Source organism: Ochotona princeps, chromosome 4 (assembly GCF_030435755.1).
Source record: "Ochotona princeps isolate mOchPri1 chromosome 4, mOchPri1.hap1, whole genome shotgun sequence".
Taxonomy (NCBI): domain Eukaryota; kingdom Metazoa; phylum Chordata; class Mammalia; order Lagomorpha; family Ochotonidae; genus Ochotona; species Ochotona princeps.
This window is the reverse complement of record NC_080835.1, coordinates 79,954,904-79,965,507: the sequence shown is the minus strand read 5'-3', so window position 1 is coordinate 79,965,507 and position 10,604 is coordinate 79,954,904. Positions and strand designations below refer to the sequence as shown.

Here is a 10,604-nt window from a genome sequence, read left to right as displayed (position 1 = left end):
CATAGAAGGCCCAGGCCAAAGCCTTAGGTGAAGCTGTGCATGCTGCCTTTCGTGGGGGCATGGAAAGTCTAGTTCAAAGCTCTGAGTAAGCACACAGCATGCTAGGTGGGGCTGGGAGAGTCCTGGGCACATCATCCTCCCAGATGAGCACACTGTCCATGTGCACATTCCATGTTGTGTGTGTCAGACTCTAATGCAAGAACTAACCCTGATACCCAGGGAGCCTTGACCCTCCAGAGGCCAACCGGGAGGGACGCTGCGTCCTGGTGTGCACAAATTCTGACAGCAACCTCCAATGCTTCAAGTGGCCATGGAGTGGAGGCAATGAGGAGGAGTAAAATCTCCAAATCTAGCAGGGCAGGTCTCTTACTTCCGGTGTCTTAGAGGTGGATATTCCAGCTGCCCTGTTCGTGCTGTCCTCTGAGAGGCAGAGCACCATGTGGGTTAAGGTGCTGTACTCACTATTGCTCTTTTGGGTTCAATTGGACCTATGGGGCACAATCTTCCTTGCTAGAATGCAGGAATGTTTGCCTGGTCCTTGGGAAGAGATTTGCAAGGACTGTTGTCTGCTAGTACCTATAGCTTCTGATGTTAGCTTCTTTGCTAAGATGGTGTTGCACTTCCACGGCCTGTGCTCTGAGGGTTGGGCGAGGGCACACCACTCTGGAACAGTGGGATCCTGAATTTTCCTTGCTGAGCTGCTGGTCTCTGATGACCAGATTCCTCTGTAGCTAAGGTGGCCTGCGTATAGTGGTATTCATTCCTGCAGATGGGCTCTGCTTACCGTGTCCCTGAGAACAAAGACTCCCGCTGACCATGGGACTAGGATTCAGTCACCACCTGTGGCTACTTTGAGTCTTCTCCATAGAGGAGGAGGTGAATACTAACTTCCTTATTTGTCCATCCCATCAGAATCTTATCCCATGGATTTTCAAAGAACCTTTACATGTGCAGAAAGTGACATTCTTCTAAATGTGAGGTCATAGATTGAAATTCATTCCTGATGCATCTTTTTAGAAATTTTCTCAGATCCTATTGATTTTATTGTCATCCAACTAATATTGTCTTTAGTTGTTTTAAAAATTATTCTTGCAAACAGAGATATGAATTTCACAAAGTAAGGAATTAAAATATGGAACACTTCATGAATTTGTGTGTCACTCTTGCTCAGGGGCCGTGCTAATGCTCTCTGTGTCATTCCGTTTTAGTGTATGTGCAGCTGGAGCTAGCTACATTTTAAACCTGAACACAGACCCCTCTCGGACCTGGAGCAGTGTCATCACTCGGCATTACCAGTTCCACCTTTACTTTCCAGCATGGCTAAGAGCTTGCATTTACTGGCAGTACTGCTTTACCTACTTCAGTACATTTGCAGTGGGCATTGAAGACATTGCTTCTGAACCAATCCATTTACATATAGCTCAGTGTGCTCTGAACTGTATGACCTCACTGAGCACACAGCAGAGGTGGCTTGGCATAAAAATGGTGTTCAACAGGGCTGCCCAAATGCTGGATGGGGCCTGACCAACACATTCCCTCTTGTAGAGAACTTGAATGCATTGAACAGAAAATCAGCAGACAGTAGTCTGGAAAGAAGCCAAAATGTTCAGGAACAATGTGGTTGGCAGAAGCTCTGTGATGATAATCAGCATGAAGAGAGAAACCACAGGAAATGTGGCTAGAAAGAGTAGTGGATGGATATAGGAAAACAGCAGAGAGAGAAGAGAGTGATAGCGAGTGAGTGAGTGCGTGTATGGGTAAAAGAGAGAAAAAGTGAGACTAAGAGAGAGAGAGAGGCCTTATCATCTATTTGATGGGTCACTGGAAGAAAGGAAATGGATCCACTTGTAGGACAACCCAGCAAAACTGAAAACACCAAGAATTGTGTTGATTCCCGAGTGCTGTAAATGAGGTCCGACTATCCTCATGTAGGGATTGGTTTCTGTTTCTTATTTTTTCTTGTACTTTTGTTCAACTCTTTATTAGCAGAACTAATCTTGTAATCTTTGAATCTGGAGAAATTTAACAGTTCTGAGGTCCCCTCTCCCTGGGTTGCATTTTTCTCGCTTTCACTCATGCTTAACGTTAGTCTTACGTTAAAACCCAGTTCAGTGGGGCTAGTGTTGTTGCACAGTATGTTAAGCTGCTGCCTGCAACACTAACAGCCATGTTGGTGCAGGTTCGAGTTCCGGCTTCTGTACTTCCCGTTCAAATTGTTGCTAATATGCCAGGGAAGGCAGCATAAGATGGATGAAGTCCTTGGCCCCCCAGTCCCCACATGGGAGATCCAGATGGAGTTTCAGCCTCTGGCTTCAGTCTGGACCAACCCTGGCATTTGTGGCTATTTGAGGAATAAATCAGTGAGTGGAAGATTCTCTGTCTTTCTCTCTTAGCTCAGGTTTTTCTTCTTTAGTCATCATGCTCGGTCCCTTTGGACTGCTCTCAAAAAATACTCAACTATAAACTGAGTAGCTTGAAAATGGCAGAGCTTTGCCCCTCCCCAGCCATGGAGGCTGAGAGGTCTAACAGCACACTGGGAGCTGTGCAGAATGGTTTTTCCCCACAGCTTTCTTGCTGTGTCCTCACATGGTAGAAAGGAAGGTCTCTTTTTGACACCAAATCCAAGGATCACTAAAAGGGAAATGGCTCCATTTCCAGGAGAACCCAGGAAAATCTGAGTGGTAAGGATTGTGTTCCCAATGCAGTCTGACTGTTGGCTTCTTATTTCCTGTGTCCACTTGCACTAAATCCTGATTACCAAAAGTCATTTTATCAGGCTCTATTCCCATGTGGCTGGACATGTTCACTCAGCGCGTGAATTTGGAGAGGATGCAGTCTTCCCCTCAGGCTCCTGTCTGCTCACTGCACCAGCCTGTGAACAGTTCCAGTGCTCTGCTTGTCTCCCTGTGTGTAGTCATCCATGCATCATTCTATTAGGTATCTGCCTATTAGTAATAGGGATTACATCCTGTTTTTTAATTCAACAGCTAAATGTCAGACCTTGACAGTGGACTCCGATCATTACCACTAACCTTTTTACGACTGCCGTATCCTGTTTCTCAGTACATTATTTCAGCAAGACATTTTTCATAGTACCTTAACACTAATATGAGTTTAGGCATCTGTAGTTGATGAACCTGTCTACTCCCCAGATTAAGAGTTATTTATAACTCTCAGGTTTGCTTGCTAATTTATTAGCTGAAAAACAAAATAGTCATTTCTTGCTGAGAAGTAGTAAGGCTAAAACATTTATAGTTAAACAAATCTTTAAAACTACTTCCTAGGTGTAAACCATGCCAAGATATAGCATGCACACATGGCAAAAAGGCTCAGATATTTATTTATAGTGGGCTGTGAATGAATGCAAGAAACAAGTCTCTGGAAGCGTGGCTGCAGCAAAGCTAAAGTTAGACAAGAAGAAGAAGGGGGACTCCGCCAACAGCCAAAGGACTGGGCTGTGGAATTACAGGTGCTGAATGGGAACTTGAGAGTTCAGGAATTCTGCACTGCCATGCCTCACTTGCTTCACTCTAGTCACGGCCTGACCTGTGGATTTGTTTTACAACATTAAAAACCTTTCTTAATACATTTTTAATGCCTTTACCTTCATGTTTAGGGTTTTTTTGGGGGGTGGGTTGGGGAGGAGGTTATTTGAACAGCAGAGTGACAGAGAGGGAGAAACAATGACAAAGAAAAAGAGATCTTCCATCCACTGATTTAATCCCCAAATGGCTGCAACAGACAGGGCTGGTCCAGAGTGAGGCCAGGAACTAGGAACTCTGTTAGGGTCTCCATTGTGAATAGCAGGTGTCCAAGTACTTGGGTCATCATTCACTGCTTTCCTATCAGTAGGGAGCTGGTTAGGAAGTAGAGCAGTCAGGACTTGAAATGGCATTCTAATATAGGGTGGCAGCATCATAAACAGTGGATAAGTCCAAGGTGCTACAACATGAGCTCTAAGATAAGGGTATTTTAAGAAACAGATTGTGTCTATTTAGTTCTCTGCCCTGTCTCTGATGGCTAGTACAGTGCCAGGTACACTGTCAGTGTTAAGCAAATATTTATGTGTGTTTGCTGATTGAGTCACTTAGGGAGATCCAGAAAAAACAACCAGATCGAACAGTAAGAGGTATCAGTCTCTTTCAGAGTTGACAAGAAAAAAACTAAATGTAAGTTTCAGAATGCATGCTTTGGACTAGGAGACAGGTGATTATGTCTTCCAAGCAGGGCGGGGTAACAGTTATCTTCTCTAATGAACTCCTGTAGAACAAGCTCTAGCTGTAAGTGAATTGGTTTAGTCTCCTTTAGGAGACTGCTTCAGACAGATTTTGGCAGGATCTCCGCGTCTTTATTCTGTTACTATTTATCAATTCCTCCTTCTAATAATCATTTTCAAACCTCAGTTTGGTTTCATAATTGACATGGTTTAATAATGGAATTGTTGTAGGCCTTCAGGTCTAGACATAAGCACCTTGTGAAGGTGTTGGTGTTCTCTGACAGAGGGAGGCTTGCTGCTCCTGGCTGGGATCCAGTCCCGAATATGAAGACCTCTTTAATCCTGTGTGATCTTTCCTGGTGGTTGATAGGTTAAGTGAAAAAACTGATTAAAATTGAAAGTGTAAAATATGATTAATCAGTTTCTCTAGAAAAGCTCTTTTAACTTAAGATATATAAAGGTATATTTATTTGCTGTTCTTTAGACACTGAATAATTGTGGGTACATCATTCTGCAGTTGAGCTATTTCTTTCTCGTTCCTCTACTCCCTCTTTCCTTCTTTCTTTCCATACTTATTTATGTATTTGGAAGGCAAAGGTGATGGGAAGGAGTGGAGGATTGGGTTAGGAAGGAGAACAGGAGGAGAATGCTCCTAGTTGGTGGCGCACTTCCCAAGTGGTTACAACATTTTTGTCTGGACTACCTGAATTTAGAAGTCTACCACAGGGAGACCATCTTTGGCTATCTTCCCAGTGCATTAGAAGGAGCTGGATTAGAGGAAGGGAAGCCAACATTTAAACTGACAATGCAGTGTAGCTAGTGATGGTACCAGTCATGGCTAAACCTGCTACATGATACCACTGGCCCCAGGATCATTTTTCTTGTATAGTTCTATCTATAGTCTGTCACCTGCAGCTTCCAGTTTCAGTATCTCTACATTGGAAGGACAATCCAATATAGCATCTTTAGAGGCAATTGAATGTCCTTGGAAACAACTTAAAGCAGGCAGGAATTAAAAACAGACCTGAGCTGCAAGTATATCTAATATCTAGGACTTTGAAGACAATTACCAGGTGACCTGTTTTTGAACTTGAACAAAGGGGCTGCTGAGACCAGGGATTGTGTTGAACTGCTGCACAGGCCATATGACTAAATACAGAGAGAAACCGGTCCATGGAAGGTCGGCCTGCAGCTGACTTGTTAAGTTATGGTTGTTTGCCTTACAGTGTATTCCATACGCATTTAGGTTCTACTGTCCTTTTATTTCTTTCTGTGCCTTGCTTATTCCTCATTTAGAGTTATAACTGGAGGGTAGAACAAGATAGTGGCTGAGTAGATTGTCTTTCCACAGAGACCCTGATTGGAACAGTTATTCATACACCAAACCACCTTCCAAGCAACAAAGGGAAGCGTGTAAACGCTGTGTGGTTTATACTATAATAAGGAAAGTCTCACTGAAGAATGTAGGAAGGAGAGCGTTGCCTGTGCTATCCCTACCCCAGCTCCAAGTAGTGAAAAGTAAAGGGCATTAGACTCAAATGCCAATCCTTAGATTTCTCATGCCAGGCCCACTGTTATAAAACTGAAAATCAGGGGCTGGTGCATTGGCTCCACCTCCAAGTGCAGGTATCCCATTGGGCATATGGGTTCATGTCCTGGCTGCTCTACTTTACATCCAGCTCCCTGCTTGTGACCTAGGAAAGCAAAAGAAGACGGCCCAAAGCCTTGGGACCCTGCACCCACGGGGGAGACCCAGAAGAGGCTATTGGTTCCTGGATCCTAGCTTCTGTATTCAGATTGGCTCTGCTCTGGCCATTGCAGTCATTTGGGGTGTGAACCAGCAGATGGAAGATCTTTCTCTCTGTCTCTCCTCTCTGTAAATCTGCCTTTCCCATAAAAATAAATGAATCTTCTTTAAAATATTGAGAGTCAGATAAGACTTTTGTTTCTTACTCCCAATCCTGCGTCTTTAGATTGATGAAGTGGCCAAGGAACCATCTCCACTGCATCTCCCATGAGCTCTAGTAGAGGTATGGTACTACAGCTGCTGGGAAGTTGGGTGTGTAGGGGGCTTTGAACTTTGCCCTGAACCTCAGCCTTGGGCCTGCTAATGTGAAATCCAGTACCTGATAAAACCAGTTTGGTGCTTATAGACGTAGCCACTAGATCTCCATTTAAGTGGAAACCTGTACCCCAGTGGTAGACCTTGTTTGTATTGTACCACTTCCAGGCTGGTGCTGTCCTGGCATGCAGCCCCATGACTGTGCCGGATGCACTCACTGACTATGAGACTCGGCTACAATTCAGGTTAGCGTTGGCTGCATTGCCAAAGGATTGCCTTCGTCCCTCATTTCTCTCCCCACTGCCAAACTTGAACGTCTTGGGCTAGGAGTACAATTTTAACCCCAGGAGGGCAGGGCAAAAAAGTCACATCAGGGCTTTTGCCTTGAAGCAGAGTGCCAGTTATGCTGCAGTGAATCCCAATACCAGATGGAGCCCAGAGTCCCCTTCTCCCAGACCAGTACCTGCAGATTCAGACCCAACATCAGATAGATCCTGTAGACCTGCTGTAACATGAGGTGGAAATCTCTGCCATAGTAGAGTGGCAGGTGAATATTTTGGCCTGCATCATCTTCAGTCTTAATGGGCCTGCCCTTCATTTGTTAGATAGTACAAGCACCCTGTACTATTCCTGCTGCCATTCACTACAGAGGGAGAAGATGTTGGCAGGGCTGGGGCGGGGGAGCAGTGGGAGTATCACACAATAGCATCCAAAGATGCAGAAATAAATGAAACAGGAACTAAAAACATAATATAAAAGATCAATTAAATGAAGATTTTTTTACAGATAAGCAGTCAATAAATCTTTAGCTAGATTTATCAAGATAGAAGAGAAGACTGAATTAAATAACATTAGAAATGAAGAAAAGGAGACATTAAAACCACAGAAATACTAAGGAGCTCTAGGAGTTATTATGAAGAGCATTATGAAAAAAGGATAATCTATAAGCAATTAATAAATTTCTAGCTAAATATAAAATGCCAAAATTTAACTATCAAGACAGAAAACCTGAGCAGACCATTCATGAGTATTGACATTGAATTAGTAATCAGAAGTAGCCCCATAAAGAATGCCCAGGACCCAATGAATTCTGGTCCACATTGAATTCTTCCAAATTTTTAAAAAATAAATTGATTTATTTATTTGAGAGAGAGAGAGAGAGAATCTTTCATCTGTTTGTTCACTCCACAATGGCTAGGGCTGAGCCAGGCAGAAGCTAAGAGCCAGGAGCCAGGAGCTTTACCTTGCCATTCATGTGAATGGCAGGTTCATCTTCCACTGCTTTTTCCAAACCCCTCCTTTCTGTATATCTGACTTTGCAATAAAAATAAATAAATCTTAAAAAAAAAAAAGCAGTGCACTTATCACATGCCTGGGCACATGAGTTTTTTTTTTTCCTTTTTATTAAGACATGGTCATTGCTTGCCAGCGTCTTACTCTGTCATTGTTAAGGCAAAGACTCTACCTTCTTCTTCTTCTTTTTTTTGCATTTTCACTATTTTTGTTTTATTTTTTAAACTTTTATTTATTTTTATTATTATCATTTTATGATACAGTTCCATAGATCATGGAATTTCCCTTACCCCTCCCCATTTCCCTCCTCCCACACTGAGTTCCAATATATAATAATTATAGTGTAGTTCTTCATACACAATCATATGTCCATCATTGTGGGTATGGACACTGGCAGAGAGTCCAGCATCCTATTGTCAAGATATAGCAAACAGTTTCATTGGGAGTCTATTTTTGTCTAGAAGAAGAGATGCATACTGCATTTTATCCTCACATCTGGATATGATAGTTTCCATTATACAGTTACTATACATCCTCTTAAATGAAAAGCCACAATACAAAATCAACAACAGGAAGAAAAATAGAAATTTACAGTGTCATGAAATTAAATAAGATGCCACTAGATATGTAGTCTCCATTAAACAGTTACTATACATCCCCTTAAATGAAAAGCCACAAAACAAAATCAACAACAACAAAAAGAAATTAACACCATGAAGTTAAATAACATGCTACTGAATAACTACTGTGTTGCTGAAGAAATGAAAAAGAAAATCAAGAACCTTCTTGAAGAAAATGATGCTATTTACTGTATGATCTATGAGTCATTGAAGAGTTTAATCAAAAGGAAGTGTTTTGAAGAGATGAACCTAACAAAAAAATCAAAATTCATGAGATATAATTTCCGCTGATCGTTGCCGGTGAAATGTGTCTCCTGTAGACAACAAATGGATGGTTTTTTAAATCCAGTTTACTAATCTATGATGTTTGATTCATGCATTTAAGCCGGTTACATTCAGGGTTAATACAAATAAGTGGTAATTTGGTTCTGTCATTTTAGCAATGGGTTGTTCATTGATTTAGTCTTCTGCTGTTATTTTACTGGGATGTTCTTCACATTTACCTTTGGTTTTGGTGGGCACTATTCGTTTTGTCTTTCAAGAGAACATCTAAGTATCATTTGTAGGGCAGGCTTGGAAAAGGCACATTCTTGTAACTTTACGTGGAAGAATTTTGTTTCATTTTCTGTGGGGAGCAGCCGTCCCCACACGGATGAGGGGCTTCAAGATGGCGGCTGGCCAAGTGCCAGGAGGCGGGACTTGTTCCCGCCAGGAGGCAGGCAGGAAGTCACAAGGATAGACTAATTCTCCCTGGCTGCGATTGCTGGCCTATCAGATAGCGCCCCCTGGACCACGTGCAGAAGTGATTGGTGGAAGAACTATATTTAAGCAGCTCGCTTTCGGCAATAAAGGTCTTTTTGGTTCGTGACATTCTGGTGGCCCTTACGTGGGGAATGGGGGGAATACAGGAACGGTAAGAATTGGGAAGAAGGGTGGTGGAACACGGGAGGAAGGGTGGCGAAGAAGTGGGTAGGAAAGCTTGACGAACGGGGATAGGAGCAGCGAAGAAAAGGTTTTAAAACGCAGCCGCTTTTGCCAGTTTTTCTCGGACCTTCAAGGAATACCCAGCAAAACTTTCCTTTGTCTCAGAAAATTGTTGCCGCCTGGGTATGTTATCCTGGGCCGAAAAGTTTTTGCTTTTAGAATCTGTAATATGTTGCTCCATTCTCTTCTAGTCTGTAGAGTTTCCTGCTAGAAGTATCCTGTGAGTTTAATTGGCATTCCTTTACATGTCAGGTGATTTTTTTCATGTGCACATTTAAGGATCTTTTTCTTATGTTCGATTGAAGAAAACTTGATGATCATGTGTCTTGGTGAAGATCACTTTTGATCAAGCCTGTTGGGAGTTCTGTGACCCTCCAGGAACTTGATTCCCAATTCTTTCTCTAGATTAGCAAAATTTTCCCTTATTATTTCATTGAATACACCTTTAATCCCAATTTCTCTTTCTGCACCTTCTGGGATTTCCATAACTCTTATGCTTGGCCTTTGAATAGTGTCTTTCAGTTCTTGAATATGTTTTTTGACCTGATCCAGCTCTGCTTCCAGCTTTTTGTTTGTTCCCCCATGGTGACAGGAAATATCTTCTAATTTTGATATTCTTTTTTCTGCTTGCTTCATTCTATTTTGGAGACTCTCCACTGTACTTTTAATTTGCTCCACTGTATTCTTCATTTCTGATATATCAGCTTTCATTTCATTCATTTCCTGTGTGACATATTCCTTGGATTCCTCGAATACCAGCTTTATGTGCTTCTTGTTGTTGATAAGAAGTTTTATAGCAGGTGTTTTGAATTCTGTATCCCCCATTTTCTCAATGTCCTCCTCAGTGAATTCTGAGGTTGGCAAAGGGTGTTGCTCCTTTGTAGGGGAGTCTTCAGCAAGGGCAGTGACTCTGAGGCTGATACATATGGTTATAAAAATTACTTCAAAACTTTTATAGGACAAGGAACCATAGAGACTTCAATATGACCCTCCTGTCTTATGTATGTGTATGTGTCAGTTGGTCAGCAAGTTTTATATTGTAAGAATATACATTGGTTACTAAATAAGAAGTATGGAAGAGATTGTGATTTAACTTACATGATTAGTTCAGTAGTACATCCATTTCCAAAGACGCAGGCGCTTCTGGCCTTTCTTGTTGGTCATGTCTGTGTGGGGTATTGTCCAAACATCACATTCTCCTTAAGAAGGCCTGAAGGAAGAATTCAGAGTATCTGGGGGTAGTAAGAGAGCGGTTTGATCTTGTGTCTGTTTTTTAAGAAGGGAATTCATCCAGCATCTGCTAAGATGCGTTCTCTATACATTTCACAGGATCCTGACCACAAAACAGCATATGAAAAGTTAGAAATCACCACTAGTAACCTTGGTGGTGGGTTGGAAATGCTTGGGAGGTGGATAATCATTGGTCCCT

General features: G+C 42.2%; 1 non-coding gene across 1 annotated transcript; it reads right to left on the bottom strand.

Annotated features, from left to right (window-relative positions):
* Window positions 1–1,126: 1,126 nt before the first annotated feature.
* Window positions 1,127–1,233, bottom strand: LOC118759585 (U6 spliceosomal RNA). The gene has a single exon (XR_004996280.2). It is a non-coding gene; the product is annotated as a U6 spliceosomal RNA (small nuclear RNA).
* Between the last annotated feature and the right edge of the window lie 9,371 nt (window positions 1,234–10,604).